Source organism: Macrosteles quadrilineatus, unplaced genomic scaffold, assembly GCF_028750875.1.
Source record: "Macrosteles quadrilineatus isolate MER2022 unplaced genomic scaffold, UCM_ALF_1.0 Scaffold_2__2_contigs__length_208266976, whole genome shotgun sequence".
NCBI lineage: Eukaryota > Metazoa > Arthropoda > Insecta > Hemiptera > Cicadellidae > Macrosteles > Macrosteles quadrilineatus.
The window spans coordinates 82799659-82824106 of NW_026542595.1; the positions used below are offsets into that span (position 1 = coordinate 82799659).

A 24448-nucleotide genomic window follows, 5' to 3' on the forward strand; every position below is an offset into this window, starting at 1 on the left:
GATACAAATTTAGTACAATAATTAACACAAATTGTTACAATACTATGTGGCCACAATTGAAGTTGAGAAATTCAAAGTGTTAGCCCATGTGTATTTTTGTAATTTAGTCAATAAATGGTTTCAAGTCTTTAGCGTGTGCCGTGATGGTCGTGATTCCGTCTTTGTCAAACCTTGAATTCAAACCTGAATTCCTGTAAATTCTGATCCCAGGTTTATTGACCATCTCGTACATACTGCGAAATAATCGTCTTTAGTACACGATTATATCATTCTGTAGGATTAGATTGAGGGCTGTAAGGTGCTGTATATTCCAATTTAATATTCCATTCATCTGCCATTTGTTTGGAAATGTTAGCTGTAAATTTATTGCCATTGTCGCATCGTAGAATTTCGGGAGCATCATATCTTAATAAAATAATATTTAAACTTTTTAAATACTTATTTAGCAGTTGCGGATTTCAAGGGAGTAACTTCAACCCTTTTTTGAAAAATTATCCTGGATAACCAATGCAAATTTATTTCCCTTTTACATCGGGGTAATGGTCCTATTATGTCGGTGGTACGCATGTACCAAGGTCCTAGTGGTCTACTTAACATAATTATCCCTGCTGGTTTCAAATCGGAGGAGGTGGTGGTGGTGAAAGAGCTGGCAAGTCATTGCCATTTTGTACAATAGCTATGTCTTCATCCTCCTCATGTTCACCAGCGTTTTCCTCTGGGGTGAACGGCATGGCTGACCCTCCTTAGAAATTCTATTATTAATGTAGGACTTAACTCTGGAGAGTGTTGTTTTATAAAATCGAAAACTATTTCATATGCTCTCTGTGTTCGCCTCTCCAGTACCTAACACATAAAACAGTGCGTGCTGAAACAATTTTAATTTTTATTACAAAAAAATAACACATTATAAGTAATGTAAGTAGCCTTTAGAGTGAATACTCAACTTTAAACATTAATAAACATGAAAATGTTGTATTATTTTCATATTTTTAATTTTTTTGAACACAAAATGTACATTTATGTAGATAATAACCTATTCGGCCCCCAAAAGACGATGACAGCTGACATTTCTGTCCTGGACAGAAATGCATAGCTTTCGGCCTCCAATTCCAATTACCGTTTGTCAAACGGCTTGAAACATCGTAGTGTGGTGAAAATAACCAAATTAATATAAAGTAACTGTAAAACACTTAATTTGCTTACCCGGTTAAACTTCATACCCATGATGGTCAGTAGCTGACGTGATGCCGGAACGTTTGGACGAATTTTGAAGGTTCCGTCCACGTGTAGTTCCGAAACCGTATTTAGTTGTCTCATATAGTCGGAGAGCCGAAAACTAAGCTCGTCCCGTGACGTGCATCGTTGAGGGACGCAAGGAAGTATTGTTCTCCGCCCACCGTTAACACCGTATTTAGTTGTCTCATATAGTCGGAGAGCCGAAAACTAAGCTCGTCCCGTGACGTGCATCGTTGAGGGACGCAAGGAAGTACTGTTCTCCGCCCACCGTTGACACCGTGTTTAGTTGTCTCATATAGTCGGAGAGCCGAAAACTAAGCTCGTCCCGTGACGTGCATCGTTGAGGGACGCAAGGAAGTACTGTTCTCCGCCAACCGTTGTATTGAGCCTAGCGTTGGCGTCGTCACTGAGTCTTTCTCCCATATCCGCCAGAGTTCTAGGAATTGTCTCCATGCCGGTTCTTCTGCAACGGTACATCGTTGACCGCAACTGCTGGTATGAAACTTGCGACGGAACATCTAGTGGGAATCTGTGAAAATATCAAATAAAACGCAATGATTTTACAGGGTCAATGACGAGAGGGCCGTGCAAAATTTTTGCGCAAATACAAAAAATATGTGATGGCAACCAACTCATTGTTTAAGACAACTAACTTCTTCTCTATATTATTAACTTACACAATGTCTAATAAAGAAGAATCTTGCTTAACTGGGATTACATGATGTATTTTGACATTATAAATCCTCTAATTTGAAAAACATTCTTTTTTATTTCGTGTCTCTCCACCAAACAAAAAACATCAACTGACAGGTCATCCTTTTTGAAAAAAAAAAGAAAAAAAAACTTAGTGTACCCAATAAATGAAACCAACTTAGAATTAACTAATAGGTGATACATTACAGTGTTATTGTTGCGTTTTTATGATTTAATATATGCTTGTGAGGTGAACAAGGTTTTACCAATGGTACATTTTAAAAAGAACTGAATATGGGTTAACTCACAAGACAAATTATTTGAGAGCTGATGTTTTTCTATAAACGATAGTTGGGGTTTTGATTTGAAGGGTTTGCCAAAATTACCACATTAGGTTTCCTATCACCATGATTATTACTTTCAATTCTAGATTGTAATACGCATAGACCATTAACGTACTTTAACGTATTAGCAATCTGCATGTTTATTTATTTATGCGTGAAATGTATATGTTGGGTCCTATGAATTAGTTTTCGTATCAGCCCATTATTATTTTCAAAACTGACAGCTGATGTTGCCCATAAGGGACCCCTTCGTTCAACACTAAGTGGCAAATGACTAAGCTGGTGGACATTAAATGTTAATTGTTCTTTGCTATACAAATCTTCTACAATGCTACAAAACATTCCTAGGAGCACGGTTCAAAGCTCCATTTCAAGTTTGGAGATTTTTTATTGCAGCAGCGTGAAAATGGAGAACACTAGAAGAATCCGGTGGTTGAAATATTTTTGTGGTAGTACCTGAGAAATTGCTGGGGCTAAATAAAACGAAAGAATGATACTCAGAGTCTTTCCAATATTTCCTCAGTTCCACACTGCGCGGCCTCCTGTTAATTTCTAATGGAGGTTTCACTTTGGACAATGAATTATCCTGTTGAACCTTTTTACTGGAGAGGAACAATGGGTTTCCTTTGTTGGCTGGGTTTAACCAAAGGAATAGGAATTGCCTTATATCTTCCAAAAGGACACAGTGCATGTAGTCAGAAACAAAAGTTTCTGCAAGATTGAAATTAAAACACATTGCTGATTATTGACGGCCCTTTTACCCCTTTAACTATTTAGTTACTATATAGTTAACTATAGTTACTACCTTGCCACTATCAACTGCTTCCTGGCCACTTTCCAAAATAGATTGTATGTCCTCAACAAAGAATCTTATTATCTTTAAATTCTAGATGTGCCTTGACCACAGGGAATGACTTCCCCTTTATTTTCACACATACATCCATATTCACAACTAAATTGGTGGAAGTTTCCAACGAAAGCTCTCGCTACTGCATCTAAATATGCAATTGGTGCAAAAACCTTTGAACAGTCAACCTTCATGGTGTTTGGCACACAACATTCAAAACCTAAACTTTGACGCTGCTGAAGGTATTCTGTGAATGGTTTCTTTTAATTTGCAACCATGCCTTTTTGACTTGGGCAAATGCACCTACATCCAGCGGCTGTAGTTTGTCCGAACTGTGAGCGGGAAGAGACAAGATGTGAACGTTGTTCTTTATAGCCATTGCACTTACTCGGTATTGTATGTGGCTCTTGTGTCCATCATAGACTATAAGAATTGGTTTGGGCCAGTCCGTTGTCCACTCCATGAGCTTCTTAAAATAGTGGAAAAAGTGTTCTTATCCTGCCATCCGTTTTCTGAGGATAAATATCCTGAACCTTTAGGACCGTTTACACACCATGAAGTGTAGAGATTCTTGCTCTTATAAATAATGAGAGGCGGGATCAAATGACCATTAGCTGCCACTGTTTCTACTACACTAAATGTTTCTTTCCCGGATCCACCGTGGACTTGTGATACGCACTTAGTACCTTTCTTCGCAATGACGGTTCCACTAAGAGAGCTTGAGTACCCTGTTTCATCCAGGTTTATTATTTGGGCTGGATTTGTGATGTGCAGTTCATTTACTTTTTTATCAAGCATTTCAAAAAACTTGGTAAAAGATTCCGTAGTCGCAGACTGAACTCTAGCCTTTTGGATGCCTTGTGCTTTTCTTTTAACAAGTTGCGGATAGCGTTTAAAAAACCCATCCAACCATTCTCTGCCAGGTGATTTGTTGTTTTTAGAAAATGGGTTAGGTATTTGCCTAACCTCAAAATACTCCTGTACAATATGTGATATTTCCGCCTTAGTCAGAGGCTGCTGCAATTGAACTAAATATTCAATGTTACTTGCTAAATCCTGTTCAATTTTTTGAGGAATCAGTTGTTTGCGTCCCGCTCCTTGAATGTTGTCTTGTGTTTTCCTTTTTAAACGGTTTCTTAGGGTACTTTCTGCTATACCAAAGGTTTTTGAAGCACTATAAATAGAGTCACCTTTTTTAATCCTCTCCATTGCACAATTAAGTTTATCAAGATCATACTTAGGTTGAGTCTTTCTTTTATAGTTTCTAAGCATCTTGAAACCCTTACTATAGCTTTTAATTAGTTCATTACACACACTTATCAACACAATTGTTTGCACACAACCTGTGAACAACACATAAATATTAACATAACCTCTAAAGCTCTGAATAAAAAAACAGTATGGCCACCTTATTTTAGACCCCACCCAATTTCCCACATAGGGGTAATTGGGTGGTAGTGGTGAAATACCAAAAAAAAACTCTAGTGTGAATTATATTCACAAAATATTATTATTATTGTCTTTTTTAATTAAATTAAGCAAAGGAAACAGTATTAGCTCAGTTTTAAAATTTACAGGGTGGTAACTGTAGAGTGTTGGAGGTGAATTAATCTTTGGAGGTGGAAAGAGGGTTTGGATCCTTGGTGCATCTTGACGCTCTTTCTATGATTTTGAGGTTCATCATTTTCTGTGTTCTCAATATGTTTATTGTCTCTTCTTTGCATCTTAGTATCTTTCTAACTGAGTTCATTAACATCTTCTTTGTGTGATCATTCTCTTCTTCGTTTGTTGCCATACTTTTAGATTCAGAAAGGACTGGTTCTTAAATGCTTCATGAAATTGCACATATTCGCCCTAATTACTCATGTAACTGCGATACCAGTACTGTACCTCCTCTTGCAAATACTTTAAGATAGTTAACTTTTTTACTTCCCATGAGTCCATCGACTTTTCATTATACTCTTCAGTAAATTTTAAAAAGTACATAAGATGGATTAACCTTTCCCTACTGTTAAAAGGTACTAACAACATTTCCGCCAACTTTTGGTTACTATCAGTGCTACAACTTAGCTTACGTTCTAGGCCTAAGTTTATTTCGGGATTAAACTGACTAAACTTCTTTTCAACCTCTTCAAACTTGGAACTAAAACTTGACTTGAGTTCATTTATTTCTACAACGTTCTGGCCTACTTTACCAACACAATCTTTGACTGACTCTACAACTTTATTTATCTTAATATCTTGTTCATCATCAAATTCTTTAAACTTAGAATTAACCATACTCTTATGCACATTTAATTCTTCAGTCAAATCATTACCTAACTTTTGAAAATTTTCCTTTTGTATTTCTATTTCTTTATCACATTTGTCCTGAACGTTACCTATCATTTCAGTTAAATTTATTTTGTTAGTGTTCATTTCCTGTTGTAAAATTACAGTTTTTCTTCTACATTAGATATGTCTTTTCTCAAATCAAGAACAACACTCTCTAACCTATTTTCTAATCTTTCATTACTTAATTTTACTTCTGTCATTTTACTGTCAAGATCTGTCAACCTACCTTATATCCGTTAAAGCATGGACAAAACAAATGTCTGATCTAAGCCTACTGAATCTCACACAGTTAAGCCTACATCTATTTGCTTATGCTCCAGGAAAAGTGACCTTATGATACATGAGACACTTTTTGAGTTATTCACATTTTCTTGTAGTCTTTTTCTTGCTGAATCCAATGGTATTAAAAAAAAACATTCTATCTTCAAATTTGACAAAGTTATGGAAGTTTGAAAAATTACTTTTAATGGCGTTAGTTTACGGTGAATCACGTTTAAAGTTAAATAAAGTTTAACCTAATGAAACATGCATGATTTATTACTATTTTGCTACCTATTTGGTATCAAAATGTTGCAAATTGTCTGGGCAACAAAATAAATAGGAGAACACATGTTATTGAAACACTTTTTTTCATTTTATAAAAAACTAGCTGTACCCGCGGGCTTTGCCCCGTTTAACTTCACAAGTGAGCTCGTTCGCATGGCTCAATCACGTCCTGGTTGAATTTCGTTCGCTACGCTAACTCTCTTCCAGGTTGGAGTTCGTTCGCTACGCTCACTCACCTTTTGGTTGCAAATTGGCTGTAGTCATCAATTAAAAAAAATAGTTGTGCTGCACCCTGTTGGTAATCCTTGTAACTTTAATGCTATTGAACATCATAGAACAGAACCATCTTGTTTAATTGAAACAGCTGTTAAGAAATTCCTTTTAAATATGAAAAATCATAAGGTTAACATGGGAAACTCCAGAGCCGCTGGGGCGGAGCCCGAAAGCCCGATCAGAATAAAAACTACTTAGTTTTCCTATTTAATGCCCAAAGAATCGGTGTACCGAATTTCAGCCTCCTAGGTAAATGGTAAGTGGGAGAATTAGTGATGAGTGAGTGAGTGAGTGAGTCAGTGAGGGCTTTGCCTTTTATATATTTAGAAGACTAGCTGTTTGCCCGTTCTACGTAAGGGAACCTTGTAGTAAGTTGAAACCTTATATTCAGAACAGGAGTTGGTTTGCATATTTAGTGTGCATTTTTCCAGATATGTTGGCAAAACTATTACTGTATAGGAATACATATAAACATTCGCAAATACAATATCTGACAGTTTCAAAGCCAAAACGAATGCTTCGCAATTAAATGTCACCAGTCCATATTTGATATCTAATGATAATAGGAATTGCTTTATAGATATATGAGGCATAGCCCTAAGGTAGGCCTGTAATTGAAAGTTACTTTTGACACTGGTTAAAAGTAGTTAAAATACTACCTCAACCTCACTACTGCACACTTTACTTTACTACTTTACTTTTAAAAAAGAGGTTGGCGGCCTCTTTTAAACTTGCATTTGCCCGTCCACATAGACTAGCCGCCCGTGCGTGTAACGTTTACAGCAAAGCAAGGCGGTACAGTACAAAGGTGAACTGTACTGATAAATTTTAGTGGCAGTGACCAGGATCCCAAACCCACGACATCGCTGCCTTCGGCCCGAAGTCCGCGACGCTACCGAATGAGCCACCGACTCACTAATTCACTTTATTCGAGTTGAAATTTTCATTAACAAAGGCGCTCTTGTCTTTTCCACGAAACACTGAGAAATAAGGACATTAATGCGTTACCAACAGACATACACACATAAATACAAAATTGAATTAGGGGGTTTGCTACGCTTTAACCAAAGCAAATTACGAACAAAATAATTATTTGAAAGTTTTGATAGTGTCATCAAATGTTATGATAATCGTCTTTAGGCCTAATCAAAACTGTAAAATTGGTGTGTAAATCCGTTGGCAAATATATAAATAAGTAAATAAATACACAGTCCACAAAACATTGAATACGTTATCTACGCCAAGCTTTAAAAATTCATGATGGTTTGATAAAAAAAAATCTTTTATTATACAGTAAGACATCAATTAAATTTAATAAGAAGAATAATTTAATAACGATAACTATAGTTGTAAATAGTGATGTGTTTGTACGTAAAAATGATTCTTACTGCTACCACCGGTTCTAAGGAAAAGTAGCAGTGCCAAAAACCAACGTTTAAATTTAGAGAAAAGAACTATATTACTTACGACCTATTTGAACTGTCCTTCTAATCAAACTGTATTATAGCTGTTAATCCGTTGGCCAATACATAAATAAATAAATGCACAGGCCACAAAACATGTAACATGTAACGTTAACAATGTACCAAAGTTATTAATAAGTATCCAAAGTAAGTATCCAAAGACCACTGTAAATTTACCTCTATAAATTTAGTATAAATTTACCTCTATAAATTAAGTAAGTATCCAAAGATTAAATGGAAAACTTCTACTTTGTTTTGATTTCAAAACATATGTTTAAGATTTGTTCTAAATTTTTTTTGTAAATTTACTAACAATTATATTTTAGATTTATTGTGTTCAATCAATATTTTGTATAAATAGGAATATATTTTGCATTGAGATATTGCAAACACATTTTAAAGTATCGATTCTTAGTTGTACATATTAAAACTTCCTTAAGATGGACGCTTACATTGGATGAATGAAAAAATCATCCCATCATGTGGCTGTTAGGGAACTTCATCTAAAGAACAGTCTGAAGTCCACGCTCAAAGTCTGTTATTATTAATGTAGGACTTAATTCTGGAGAGTGTTGTTTTATAAAATCGAAAAACTATTTTATATGCTCTCAACATTATGGGTTATGTTCGCCTCTCCATTGACACATAAAACAGTGGGTAAGCTTGAAACAATTTTTATTTTTATTACTACTAAATAACACATTATAAGTAATGTAAGTAGCTTTTATAGTGAATACTCAACTTTAAAGATTAATTAACATCAAACTGTTGTATTAATTACATATTTTTAATTTTGTTGAACATAAAATGTACATTTTCACCACACTATGATGTTTTTGGCTGTATTACATACGTTAATTGGTGGCTGAAAGTTACGTTTTGCTGGCCATGCCAGCTGTCATCGTAATTTGGGGACCGAGCAGGTTTTTACAGGCCGGGGCCGCAAAATCAGCTGTCCGCTTACTTACTTACTTAAAACATGAATGCATTTTAAATACACAATCAAAATCCATAGCATTGCAATGTTATTGTCACCGTTGCCTAGCAACTATTTATTTTTATTTTTGCTGATTCCTCAAATTATTTCTTCACATAACATTAAAGTTGTAGTTGTGTTGACTATCAGTGTACATTATTATGGTGGTGAATAGTGGTCAGAGGGTATAGTGTGGTGAAAAATAGCGTTCGTACCACGGACCGAAATGGTTTTGCAGCTCTCGATCGATTTAAGTTCTCGACTTCGTCTCGAACTTAAAAACTATCTCGAGCCGGCAAAACCTCATTTTCGGCCCTAGGTACGAAATATACTATTATGTAGATAAAAACCTATTCGGCCCCCAAAAGACGATGACAGCTGACATTTCTGTCCTGGTCAGAAGTGCATAGCTTTCGGCCTCCAATTCCAATTACCGTTTGTCAAACGGCTTGAAACATCGTAGTGTGGTGAAAATAACCAAATTAATATAAAGTAACTGTAGAACACTTAATTTGCTCACCCGGTTAAACTTCATACCCATGATGGTCAGTAGCTGACGTGATGCCGGAACGTTTGGACGAACTTTGAAGGCTACACGTCCACGTGTAGTTCCGACACCGTGTTTAGTTGTCTCATATAGTTGGAGAGCCGAAAACTGATCTCGTCCCGTGACGTGCATCGTTGAGGGACGCAAGGAAGAACTGTTCTCCGCCCACCGTTGACACCGTGTTTAGTTGTCTCATATAGTCGGAGAGCCGAAAACTAAGCTCGTCCCGTGACGTGCATCGTTGAGGGACGCAAGGAAGAACTGTTCTCCGCCCACCGTTGTGTTGAGCCTAGCGTTGGCGTCGTCACGGAGTCTTTCTCCCATATCCGCCAGAGTTGTAGGAATTGTCTCCATGCCGGTTCTTCTGCAACGGTACATCGTTGACCGCAACTGCTGGTATGAAACTTGCGACGGAACATCTAGTGGGAATCTGTGAAAATATCAAATAAAACGCAATGATTTTAAAGGGGTCAATGACGACAGGGCTGTGCAAAATTGTTGCGCAAATACCAAAAATATGTGATGGCAACCAACTCATTGTTTAAGACAACTAACTTCTTCTCTATATTATTAACTTACACAATGTCTAATAATGAAGAATCTTGCTTAATTGGGATTACATTATGTATTTTGACATTATAAATCCTCTAATTTGAAAAACATTCTTTTTTATTTCGTGTCTCTCCACCAAACAAAAAACATCAACTGACAGGTCATCCTTTTTGAAAAAAAGAAAAAAAAACTTAGTGTACCCAATAAATGAAACCAACTTAGAATTAACTAATAGGTGATACATTACAGTGTTATTGTTGCGTTTTTATGATTTAATATATGCTTGTGAGGTGAACAAGGTTTTACCAATGGTACATTTTAAAAAGAACTGAATATGGGTTAACTCACAAGACAAATGATTTGAGAGCTGATGTTTTTTATATAAACGATGGTTGGGGTTTTGATTTGAAGGGTTTGCCAAAATTACCACATTAGGTTTCCTATCACCATGATTATTACTTTCAATTCTAGATTGTAATACGCACAGACCATTAACGTACTTTAACGTATTAGCAATCTGCATGTTTATTTATTTATGCGTGAAATGTATATGTTGGGTCCTATGAATTGGTTTTCGTATCAGCCCATTATTATTTTCAAAACTGAAAGCTGATGTTGCCCATAAGGGACCCCTTCGTTCAACACTAAGTGGCAGATGACTAAGCTGGTGGACATTAAATGTTAAATTGTTCTTTGCTATACAAATCTTCTACACTGCTACAAAACATTCCTAGGAGCACGGTGCAAAGCTCAATTTCAAGTTTGGAGATTTTTTATTGCAGCAGCGTGAAAATGAGGTCCATAAAGTTGGCCCCCCCCCCATTTAAGCACTAACGTCAAAAATGGTACCAATCGTTAGTGCTATGTTAGTGCTGGTTAGTGCTGAAATCCCCAACGTTAGTGCTCTTTTGGTTCAAGTGTTATTATTGAAAAACTGTGGGTGGGGCCAACTTTATATAAAGTTAGCCCCCCCCCAGTACAAAAAATTGAGCACTAACGTCAAAAATTGTACCAATCGTTAGTGCTGGTTAGTGCTGAAATCACCAACGTTAGTGCTCTTTTGGTTCAAGTGTTATTATAAAAAAACTGTGGGTGGGGCCAACTTTTTATATAAAGTTAGCCCCCCCCCCCAATACAAAAAGTTGAGCACTAACGTCAAACATGGTACCTATCCTTAGTGCTACGTTAGTGCTGGTTAGTGCTATCACCAACGTTAGTGCTCTTTTGGTTCAAGTGTTATTATAAAAAAAACTGTGGGTGGGGCCAACTTTATATAAAGTTAGCCCCCCCCCCCCAATACAAAAAGTTGAGCACTAACGTCAAACATGGTACCTATCGTTAGTTCTACGTTAGTGCTGGTTAGTGCGGAAATCACCAACTTTAGTGCTCGTTTGGTTCAAGTGTTATTATAAAAAAGACTGACGGTGGGGCCAACTTTATATTGGCCAACATTATACAGTATACATGATCAAGTGAATACAAACACATTTATTTTTGTTAGTGCGAATAACTTTCTCTCGCATATCATCATAGATTTCCCACCCTCCATCAGACCTTCTACAGTACGAAATGTAGTGACCAATACCATCGGATATTAAAGGCGGTAAAAAAGCTACAACTGATCTTAAATGGAATAACTTGTTAGAAAAGTTATATGTGTTGGTATTTGTTCAAGCTTATACATAGTGTTGTTTTCAAATTCCTGAGTTGCCTGTTGTTTGCAGTCATCTCCAGCAACTTCAATCATAAGATGCCCATTGACACCAAACTCTTGATCATAAGACACCTCTCCGTAGCATAGTGGTGTGGTGGATAATTGCAGGTCAAGCAATTTGTAGTCCTCAGGCACTTCCTCAGGCACTTTACTTGAATCCATTAGAGGTTTCATGCATCTCCTTGTCTCACCGGGGCTTATGCACATTGCTCGCTCAACTGCCTTTTCTAATGAAGCAATTCCATTATCAGAGAGGAACTTTGAATCCATTCTCAGTACAGAAAAACTCTTGCTAGTCTTTTTCTCTGGACAGAATGGTGAAGAGCAAAGTTTGGGTTCTGATAAACTTGCAGAAACAAACTTAGACGCTACGTCCGTAATCGTAGTTTCGCATTTTACCCTAATGATGTCTTGCTCCAAATTGTCCGACGGATACTTATTCTTTAATACAAGTATTCTTTGTAAGTAAAGCGAACTTGCTTTCAGTCCCTGAACAAGTCCGGATTAGAGCTTGGACAATCCTTGTTGGTTTGTGTCTGCAAGACTGGCGTAATTGACGCTGTCACAAAGACAAACAGCCATGCCTTGTGCAGCACTGTCAAAGGCGCAAGTATTTTCCAAACCACTTGGATTTTGTTCACGCATCTTGGTTTTAAGCCAATTGAATTGCCGTTTTTCAAAAGCTTTATTTTTACTCTGTTCTTCGATTTATTTTCCTCTACATGTTTCATTTCAGGGCAAGGAGACAGGTAATAGCTTTTCTTGACTTTTTTTTCCTTTCCTTGGTTACGCCAATTTTCTATTTGGTTGAGCTCTTCAAAAACTGGTTTTGTTATGTCATGCCTTCTTTTATTTTCATTTGACATTGGGTCGATTTCAATGTTTTGGGCACAAGACATGCATTTCCTCTTCTGGCCATACCCTTCTTCTCCAACGGGTAGGGAACAACCATCCAACGCGTGAACAGCTTTATTACAAATTATGCACTTGTGTGCTCCCTCCGGCTTGTTGCCATTGGAACAGGCAATGCAGGGGGTATTCATGCTTGCGTTCTTGAAGGGTGTCTCTTGAGCTTTTTGGTGCACAACTTCTTGACTCACAGTACTCACCTCTTCCTGAAACATATACGTCGAACCAGCAATTTTTAATGACCCATCCTTAAGTTTAATATGGTTCATTAAAAAGTTGTCAACATGAAGGCATTCGCCTTTTGTCAACAGATTATCCTTTAGTTCCTTGAAATAACTTTCAACGGAGGTGCTACTCCCCACTTTTGCCCCATACTCAAAAATAGGCACCATTACTCCTGTCCACAAAGGAAGCTTTACCACACATGGGGATAAGTGATTTATAAAGATCAGGAATGAAATGAAGATTATCCCTATTTCCATCATCATTGTCTTCAACAGCTTCGTTGCATTCTTCAAATATAATGGTTGAACACTGGCTGAATTTGTTGCATTGCTCTTCTTCTGGAATAGAGGCCTGACATCTCATAACACTAGAATTAAAAGAGCACTAACGTTGGTGATTTCAGCACTAACCAGCACTAACGTAGCACTAACGATTGGTACCATGTTTGACGTTAGTGCTCAACTTTTTGTACTGGGGGGGGGGCTAACTTTATATAAAGTTGGCCCCACCCACAGTTTTTTTTATAATAACACTTGAACCAAAAGAGCACTAACGTTGGGGATTTCAGCACTAACCAGCACTAACCAGCACTAACGTAGCACTAACGATTGGTACCATTTTTGACGTTAGTGCTCAATTTTTTGTACTGGGGGGGGGCTAACTTTATATAAAGTTGGCCCCACCCACAGTTTTTTAATAATAACACTTGAACCAAAAGAGCACTAACGTTGGGGATTTCAGCACTAACCAGCACTAACGTAGCACTAACGATTGGTACCATTTTTGACGTTAGTGCTTAAATGGGGGGGGGGCAACTTTATGGACCTGTGAAAATGGAGAACACTAGAAGAATCCGGTGGTTGAAATATTTTTGTGGTCGTACCTGAGAAATTGCTGGGGCTAAATAAAACGAAAGCCAGGCCCGATACTCACAGTCTTTCCAATATTTCCTCAGTTCCACACTGCGCGGCCTCCTTGGTACGCATGTACCAAGGTCCTAGTGGTCTACTTAACATAATTATCCCTGCTGGTTTCTTCTGCTCTACTTTAAATCGGAGGAGGTGGTGGTGGTGAAAGAGCTGGCAAGTCATTGCCATTTTGTACAATAGCTATGTCTTCATCCTCCTCATGTTCACCAGCGTTTTCCTCTGGGGTGAACGGCATGGCTGACCCTCCTTAGGAATTCTATTATTAATGTAGGACTTAACTCTGGAGAGTGTTGTTTTATAAAATCAAAAACTATTTCATATGCTCTCTGTGTTCGCCTCTCCAGTACCTAACACATAAAACAGTGCGTGCTGAAACAATTTTAATTTTTATTACAAAAAAATAACACATTATAAGTAATGTAAGTAGCCACTTTAAACATTAATAAACATGAAAATGTTGTATTATTTTCATATTTTTAATTTTTTTGAACACAAAATGTACATTTATGTAGATAAAAACCTATTCGGCCCCCAAAAGACGATGACAGCTGACATTTCTGTCCTGGACAGAAATGCATAGCTTTCGGCCTCCAATTCCAATTACCGTTTGTCAAACGGCTTGAAACATCGTAGTGTGGTGAAAATAACCAAATTAATATAAAGTAACTGTAAAACACTTAATTTGCTTACCCGGTTAAACTTCATACCCATGATGGTCAGTAGCTGACGTGATGCCGGAACGTTTGGACGAACTTTGAAGGTTCCGTCCACGTGTAGTTCCGGAACCGTATTTAGTTGTCTCATATAGTCGGAGAGCCGAAAACTAAGCTCGTCCCGTGACGTGCATCGTTGAGGGACGCAAGGAAGTATTGTTCTCCGCCCACCGTTGAAACCGTATTTAGTTGTCTCATATAGTCGGAGAGCCGAAAACTAAGCTCGTCCCGTGACGTGCATCGTTGAGGGACGCAAGGAAGTACTGTTCTCCGCCCACCGTTGACACCGTGTTTAGTTGTCTCATATAGTCGGAGAGCCGAAAACTAAGCTCGTCCCGTGACGTGCATCGTTGAGGGACGCAAGGAAGTACTGTTCTCCGCCCACCGTTGACACCGTGTTTAGTTGTCTCATATAGTCGGAGAGCCGAAAACTAAGCTCGTCCCGTGACGTGCATCGTTGAGGGACGCAAGGAAGTACTGTTCTCCGCCCACCGTTGACACCGTGTTTAGTTGTCTCATATAGTCGGAGAGCCGAAAACTAAGCTCGTCCCGTGACGTGCATCGTTGAGGGACGCAAGGAAGAACTGTTCTCCGCCCACCGTTGTATTGGACCTAGCGTTGGCGTCGTCACTGAGTCTTTCTCCCATATCCGCCAGAGTTGTAGGAATTGTCTCCACGCCGGTTCTTCTGCAACGGTACATCGTTGACCGCAACTGCGTGTATAAAACTTGTGACGAAACATCTAGTGGGAATCTGTGAAAATATCAAATAAAACGCAATGATTTTACAGGGTCAATGACGAGAGGGCCGTGCAAAAATGTTGCGCAAATACCAAAAATATGTGAGCACGATAAAATTATTATATACAATTGGTTTTATTACATATTCTTTATTATACTATGGAAATTATACATAATATACGACTATGTTTATCTTTTTAACGTCTGTTACAAATTAAACACCAAAAGCATGCTCGGTCTTCTGGTTTCTGGTAATTTGGACTTAACAAATCCATGTTTCTCACAAGAGCAATTTTATGTGGCCTGCTCTCGCATTTAAAAACTAAATAATCTAAAATTGTTTACTAAATTCATTATTATTATTGTTATTATTATTATTATTATTATTATTACTACTGAAATTTATTATTCATGAAACATTAAGAGGTTCATTGACCATAAGGAGAAATCATCTATATGGCAAACATCAAAATTAATCAGTCTAAAAGCTGTATAATCCTTCGATATTTTATGTGTACAATTTTTCTGTGTCATTTGCAACCTTATTTTTTTAAGGCAGAGGTTAACTAATATTTAGTATTAACAATAAAAAAATAGTGTTCTAGTCTCGAAACCGATTAAGCGTGGTTGCCATGTCGTACAACTTAGTCAGGGATAGTATAAGTTTAATTCCTCAAAAGTTCGCGGCCGGAATTTTACTCCCTGGTTTGTGATGTCAGTTTTGCCCAGGGGGTAAATTTCCAGGGGTATAATCCTAAGGGGGGGATGGATCTGCTATCCCAATTGAGACAGAGAAGAATCCAACGGTTTAAAATCATTCAAATCGGTCCAGCCGTTCTTGAGTTATAAGTGTTGTAATTAACACGACTTTGTTCTATATTTAGATTGTAATATGAAAGTATAAAATTTATCATGTTTTATTAGAATGTGTGTTTTACATCAGTTAAATATCAGGATATTATTTAGTGTGTTGAGGAAATCAAAGTCAAAGTAACAATTATTTTCAACTGACATATGCTGTGTTAGGCTAATTACTGTTTAGAGGTTACATTCATAAGCATTCGGAAAGTAGGCAACCAACTCATTGTTTAAGACAACTAACTTCTTCTCTATATTATTAACTGGCACAATGTCTGATAAAGAAGAATCTGGCTTAATTGGGATTACATGATGTATTTTGACATTATAAATTCTCTAATTTGAAAAACATTCTTTTTTATTTCGTGTCTCTCCACCAAACAAAAAACATCAACTGACAGGTTATCCTTTTTGAAAAAAAAAAAAATAATAATAATAACTTAGTGTACCCAATAAATGAAACCAACTTAGAATTAACTAATAGGTGATACATTACAGTGTTATTGTTGCGTTTTTATGATTTAATATATGCTTGTGAGGTGAACAAGGTTTTACCAATGGTACATTTTAAAAATAACTGAATATGGGTTAACTCACAAGACAAATGATTTGAGAGCTGATGTTTTTTATATAAACGATGGTTGGGGTTTTGATTTGAAGGGTTTGCCAAAATTACCACATTAGGTTTCCTATCACCATGATTATTACTTTCAATTCTAGATTGTAATACGCACAGACCATTAACGTACTTTAACGTATTAGCAATCTGCATGTTTATTTATTTATGCGTGAAATGTATATGTTGGGTCCTATGAATTAGTTTTCGTATCAGCCCATTATTATTTTCAAAACTGAAAGCTGATGTTGCCCATAAGGGACCCCTTCGTTCAACACTAAGTGGCAAATGACTAAGCTGGTGGACATTAAATGTTAATTGTTCTTTGCTATACAAATCTTCTACACTGCTACAAAACATTCCTAGGAGCACGGTGCAAAGCTCAATTTCAAGTTTGGAGATTTTGTATTGCAGCAGCGTGAAAATGTTGAACACTAGAAGAATCTGGTGGTTGAAATATTTTTGTGGTAGTACCTGAGAAATTGCTAGGGCTAAATAAAACGAAAGCCAGGCCCGATACTCAGAGTCTTTCCAATATTTCCTCAGTTCCACACTGCGCGGCCTCCTGTTAATTTCTAATTGAGGTTTCACTTTGGACAATGAATTATCCAGCTGAACCTTTTTACTGGAGGAGGCACCATGGGTTTCATTTGTTGGCTGGGTTTAACCAAAGGAATAGGAATTGCCTTATCTCTTCCAAAAGGACACAGTGCATGTAGTCAGGAACAAAAGTTTCTGCAAGATTTAAATAAAACACATTGCTGATTATTGACGGCCCTTTTACCCCTTTAACTACCTAGCCACTATCAACTGCTTCCTGGCCACTTTCCAAAATAGATTGTATGTCCTCAACAAAAAATCTTCTTATCTTTAAATTCTAGATGTGCCTTGACCACAGGGAATGACTTCCCCTTTATTTTCACACATACATCCATATTCACAACTAAATTGGTGGAAGTTTCCAACGAAAGCTCTCGCTACTGCATCTAAACACGCAATTGGTGCAAAACCTTTGAACAGTCAACCTTCATGGTGTTTGGCACACAACATTCAAAACCTAAACTTTGACGCTGCTGAAGGTATTCTGTGAATGGTTTCTTTTAATTTGCAACCATGCCTTCTCGACTTGGCCAAATACACCTACATCCAGCGGCTGTAGTTTGTCCGAACTGTGAGCGGGAAGAGACAAGATGTGAACGTTGTTCTTTATAGCCATTGCACTTACTCGGTATTGTATGTGGCTCTTGTGTCCATCATAGACTATAAGAATTGGTTTGGGCCAGTCCGTTGTCCACTCCATGAGCTTCTTAAAATAGTGGAAAAAGTGTTCTTATCCTGCCATCCGTTTTCTGAGGATAAGTATCGTGAACCTTTAGGACCGTTTACACACCATGAAGTGTAGAGATTCTTGCTCTTATAAATAATGAGAGGCGGGAAAAAATGACCATTAGCTGCCACTGTTTCTACTACACTAAATGTTTCTTTCCCGGATCCACCGTGGACTTGTGATACGCACTTAGTACCTTTTTTCGCAATGGCGGTTCCACTAAGAGAGCTTGAGTACCCTGTTTCATCCAGGTTTATTATTTGGGCTGGATTTGTGATGTGCAGTTCATTTACTTTTTTATCAAGAATTAAAAAAAACTTGGTAAAAGATTCCGTAGTCGCAGACTGAACTCTAGCCTTTTGGATGCCTTGTGCTTTTCTTTTAACAAGCTGCGGATAGCGTTTAAAAAACCCATCCAACCATTCTCTGCCAGGTGATTTGTTGTTTTTAGAAAATGGGTTAGGTATTTGCCTAACCTCAAAATACTCCTGTACAATATGTGATATTTCCGCCTTAGTCAGAGGCTACTGCAATTGAACTAAATATTCAATGTTACTTGCTAAATCCTGTTCAATTTTTTGAGGAATCAGTTGTTTGCGTCCCGCTCCTTGAGTGTTGTCTTGTGTTTTCCTTTTCAAACGGTTTCTTAGGGTACTTTCTGCTATACCAAAGGTTTTTGAAGCACTATAAATAGAGTCACCTTTTTTAATCCTCTCCATTGCACAATTAAGTTTATCAAGATCATACTTAGGTTGAGTCTTTCTTTTATAGTTTCTAGGCATCTTGAAACCCTTACTATAGCTTTTAATTAGTTCATTACACACACTTATCAACACAATTGTTCGCACACAACCTGTAAACAACACATAAATATTAACATAACCTCTAAAGCTCTGAATAAAAAAACAGTATGGCCACCTTATTTTAGACCCCACCCAATTTCCCACATAGAGGTAATTGGGTGGTAGTGGTGAAATACCAAAACAAAAACTCTAGTGTGAATTATATTCACAAAATATTATTATTATTGCCTTTTTTAATTAAATTAAGCCAAGGAAACAGTATTAGCTCAGTTTTAAAATTTACCACCCAATTTCCCATAAGGGGGTAATTGGGTGTTAACACTTTTGAAAAAAAAACACAAAATAAATTAGAAGTAGTTTTATTATGAAAATAAGTATTGGGCATGTTCTTTGGTATATTTTTATTCATTTTATGGTGAAACATAATGTAATTTCACATGTATGAAAATTTTAATGCATTTTATATGAAAGATTGAACAAGTTTGCAGACCACTTTTAGAATCGCGAAATGACAAGGGTCCCTAAAACTATTTCCCTCCTTTAAATGTTTAAAGGTACAAATCTGAAAAGGTTATGGCTTATTCTTGAAGAGACTGGCCATACATGTCATTTAAATGTTAAATTATCAATAAATAGAAAATATAAAAATTGTTAAAAATTTTACCACCCAATTACCCCGCCCACCCAATTCCCCCCGCTTACCCTATGCATTAGTTCCATTAGTGGAATCAAGGCAAATGCAATCATATCCATACTTTTTTAACATGACAGATTGAGGTTCAGTCATGATTCCCAACAACAAATCTTTTTTTTCTTAACTGCGGATATTCTGGTAGATCAACCTTTTGGTTTGTACAGAAAAAATGAGCTATCGCTTTTTTGTCTCTCACTTACCACCCATGCCTCAACACTTTGAGCATCATCAGAATGTCTGTTGCATTATTCGTTATCCAATGAATATTCTCTTACAATGTTTCTTAAATCCTGTTTAGTTAATAAATGTCTTCTTTTCAGTCCGACGTTAGGTTCGACAGATTCCTGCACATCGTCCAAAATTGCGTCAAACGGTATTTTTTGCAGCTATTTCCCCTGCGATTTGATTTCTGATTAAAGAGGAGAGGGTAAGATAGTCTAATTCTTTTCTGTGTCCAATGTGGGTACTGCAGTATTCAATTTTCACCATACCATCACTGTAGGTAACTACCATAATTCTAAAGGACAGTATGCATTTATTTTTTAAGACCCGTTTATTTTAATATCTCTTTTTCTTTTTGGGGAAACAATGGTATCTTCATAATAACCAGAACGATTGCATTGGAAATACTCTACTTTTCTATCAGTATTTGTCTTAGCCCCTCTCTTTTTAACAAATAGCACTGTATCTTCCTCTTCTACTTGAGTTTTCCATTGATGAATTCATCACTATTATTAAAATCAAGTTTTGCAGTTTGCAATGAAATGTTGTGATCGTTCTCTTTGATGAGTTTTGAAGTCATTAAAATTTGCATATACTGAGTTACAGGAGGCACACCTAAGTAAAACTGAACGTAGGCCTACCTTATCAGAAAACGCAATGTAAACGTGCACATTGTTCCAGTGTCTTTTTAAATTAAACCTTTTATTAAAATCCTTATCACACAACTCACACTTAAAAAGGTTCTTGGAAGACATTATTTTTTTAGTTTTAAAAGTTAAGGCGTTGGCTTAAAATAGGTCTAGACCATTGGCCTAGCCTAGAAAATCATTGCCTCATGCACAAAGCATTTTAGAATGTTCTTTGAAGAATATTTTTGTCAGTAAATTTATACTTTGTTTATGCAATGAAAGTGAATGCTTTGACTTACCATTCAAATTTCTAGCTCAACCACTTCTATGTCATTATCCAGTGCCAGAGCTGCAGCTAACACTGCCAATGCCGGAGCTGCAGCTAACACTGCCAATGCCGGAGCTGCAGCTAACACTGCCGGTGCCGGTGCTGCAGCTAACACTGCCGGTGCCGGAGCTGCAGCTAACACTGCCAATGCCGGAGTTGCAGCTAACACTGCCGGTGCCGGTGCTGCAGCTAACACTGCCGGTGCCGGAGCTGCAGCTAGCACTACTGTTGCCGGAGCTGCAGCTAACACTGCCAATGCCGGAGCTGCAGCTAACACTGCCGGTGCCGGAGCTGCAGCTAACACTGCCGGTGCCGGAGCTGCAGCTAGCACAGCTGTTGCCGGAGCTGCAGCTAGCACTGCTGGTGTTTATGCAATGAAAGTGAATGCTTTGACTTACCATTCAAATTTCTAGCTCAACCACTTCTATGTCATTATCAAGTGCCGGAGCTGCAGCCAACACTGCCAATGCCAGAGCTGCAGCTAACACTGCCGGTGCCGGAGCTGCAGCTAACACTGCCGGTGCCGGAGCTGCAGCTAGCACTGCTGTTGCCGGAGCTGCAGCTAACACTGCCGGTGCCGGAGCTGCAGATTACACTGCCGGTGCCGGAGCTGCAGATTACACTGCCTATGCCGGAGCTGCAGCTAGCACTGACGTACCAATGAAAGCCCAAACAACCTGATGCGCATGGTTTAATCTAAGTTTCAGCTGGTTATAAAAAGATTCCTGATCGTTATTTGTCCGTAGGGGTTCCCCAAAAACGGACAGGTGGAGACCGCCATCACCTGAACAAAACATTTTCTATGCATATCCCAACTTCATTCTCAAGCATCTTCACCCAAAGCTCTTTAACTCCACTCTCTTTTATCTCCTTTACATTGTATCCGACTATTGCGTAATTTACATGGGCTACTGCATGTTTCAAGCTGGCCAGCATATTGCTGCTTCCTGGGATTATAGGCAAGCACTTTTCACCGGGGTCTAATGCATTTAGAAGCAGCCTGGCCTGCTTGCACAACATCACCTTGGACTCAAGGCTTAGTTCTATCAATATGTCCAACTTGGATATTGTGAAACTAGTCAGTATCTTAGAGGGGAGGGTGTAGTCAGGAAATAGTGCTTCAATTACAGCTGAAGTTCTCAGTTTCCTGGGGATCTCTGCAATGGGTGTTCTTGTCCTTCCTCTCCAGGACAGTGGGCCCCCATTTTATCCTAGATTCCTCCCACCCTATTTTATAATATTTGTCCCTCTCTTCTCTTGCTTGTTTACTCAGTATGTCAATTACAGCAATTTGTTGTGTGCTAGGGGTCTCTGCATTTTCTATGAACCAGTCTATTGTCTCTAGCCTGGCTAGCACTCTTCGATGCTTGTGGTAGTCTTCTTTCTGAGATTGGTTCGGGGGGAAGTACCTGCTTGGGATATTAAATGATCGGGCCGAGTCTTTATCAAGGGACAAGGGGTACTTAGTTCCCATTAGAGACATCGCTGTGGAGAGAGGGTTTGGATCCTTGGTGCATCTTGACGCTCTTTTTATGGTTTTGAGGTTCATCATTTTCTGTGTTCTCAATATGTTTATTGTCTCTTCTTTGCATCTTAGTATCTTTCTAACTGAGTTCATCAACATCTTCTTTGTGTGATCATTCTCTTCTTCGTTTGTTGACACACTTTTAGATTCAGAAAGGACTGGTTCTTAAATGCCTCATGAAATTGCACATATTCGCCCTAATTACTCATGTAACTGCGATACCAGTACTGTACCTCCCCTTGCAAATACTTTAAGATAGTTAACTTTTTTACTTCCCATGAGTCTATCGACTTTTCATTATACTCCTCAGTAAATTTTAAAAAGTACATAGGATGGATTAACCTCTCCCTACTACTAAAAGGTACTAACAACATTTCCGCCAACTTTTGGTTACTATCAGTGCTACAACTTAGCTAACGTTCTAGGCCTAAGTTTATTTCGGGATTAAACTGACTAAACTTCTTTTCAACCTCTTCAAACTTGGAACTAAAACTTGATTTGAGTTCATTTCTTTCTACAACGTTCTGGCCTACTTTACCAACACAATCTTTGACTGACTCTACAACTTTATTTATCTTAATATCTTGTTCATCATCAAATTCTTTAAACTTAGAATTAACCATACGCTTATGCACATTTGATTCTTCAGTCAAATCATTACCTGACTTTTGAAAGTTTTCCTTTTGTAGTTCTATTTTTTTATCACATTTGTCCTGAACGTTACCTATCATTTCAGTTAAATTTATTTTGTTAGTGTTCATATCCTGTTGTAAAATTACAGTTTTTTCTTCTACATTAGATATGTCTTTTCTCAAATCAAGAACAACACTCTCTAACCTATTGTCCAATCTTTCATTACTTAATTTTACTTCTCTCATTTTACTGTCAAGATCTGTTAACCTACTTTCTATCCGTTGAAGAATGGACAAAACAAATGTATTATCTAAGCCTACTGAATCTCTTACAGTTAAGCCTACATCTATTTTCTTATATTGTGGCTCTTCACCCCTCGCCATATCATATTTTTTTTGTTTGCCATTATTTAATTAATTTTACCCTTTAAATTCATTTGACCCCACTACAAGGTTTACTATTTCTAGGAGGTAGATTCTTTGCTCCAGTATTCCTTCTTGTAAATTTACTTTCAATCTCCTTCTCGGGTTCAGGAGGGTATACTATGAACCAAAGCAGTTTTTTTTATCTTTGACCTTTTAGGCCTAGGGCTACTGATATTTGCACCAGTATCATGCGAACTATAACTAGGTTGACTTACACTAGGCCTACTATTTACAATATTTACAGGATCAGGATCATCAGGACCGTCGTCATATTCTCTGTTAGAAGTTTCCAACTCTTCGAAATCATCACCACCACCACTTGAGAAATCAAGTTATCTTCCAAGTAAAAACCATAAGCCTAATGTCGGATTCATGTTGTCCTAAATCGAAGTTATCTTCAAAATTATCACCTTCACTGTCACTTATTTCACCAGATAAAAGTTCCCTAATGACACTAGATCGGAGATATTCTGCCATTTTTATCACTATTACAACTCACAACACAGTTCATCAACAAAGGTACGCCATTTGCAACGCCAGCTGACAGTGTAAACAGCACATACTTATATAAATATCGTAAGAAACGGCACTTCCAAATAGTTGTCATGTAGCCTAATGTCCGCAGAACAGTTAGGTATAAGTATCAAGCGTCATCGATCGATCGTACGGCTGTATATTGAACGAAAATGACTGCCTGCAAAGCCGCCCGAATTCGAGCGGTTGACACTCGGAGACAAATTTTAATTTATGCCCTTGGTTTTCGTTACAGAGTTTTATTAAAGAATTCCCGTATACCGGTGTAAACTGAATTGGAATCAAGGATTCAAATCACATAATTGAAAACAAGACTTTTATAACAGCAGAAAGTCAAATTTTTATTGTAAGCCGGGTTGGGGGTGTGATTGTGTTAGGACGAATACACATTTCATCTATATTTTATAAAGACTAACTAAGCATTTTTAATAGTTATTAAAAACAAATTTGTAACAAGTTCAGAAGTAAGGAGTATACGAAGGATCCAGAGAAAGAACGATCAATGTCCAAAATTTTAGATTTTACAGGAAACACTTTTTAAAGTTAATAACCAAATCATTCCTTTTTACAATTAGTTTAGTTGTTTTCTATAACTATTATTACAATATTATAGCACTTATTGTTAATAATTTTGCTTGGACATATATACATATATAAATATATATATATAAAACAATGCTTGGACATTGATCGTTATTTCTCTGTATTTTATAAATCAAAATAGAAAAACATTGAGTTTTTATAATTTTATTACTTGTAATAATAATTAAAGTATTTACAATTCTTTTTTATGGTATAAGTAATAATGAATAG

General features: G+C 37.4%; 1 protein-coding gene across 1 annotated transcript in view; it reads left to right on the forward strand.

Annotated features, from left to right (window-relative positions):
- LOC128985585 (uncharacterized) overlaps positions 1–24448 on the forward strand; it is a 153805-nt gene that overhangs the window by 21138 nt on the left and 108219 nt on the right. The gene's annotated exons all lie outside the window — the stretch shown is intronic.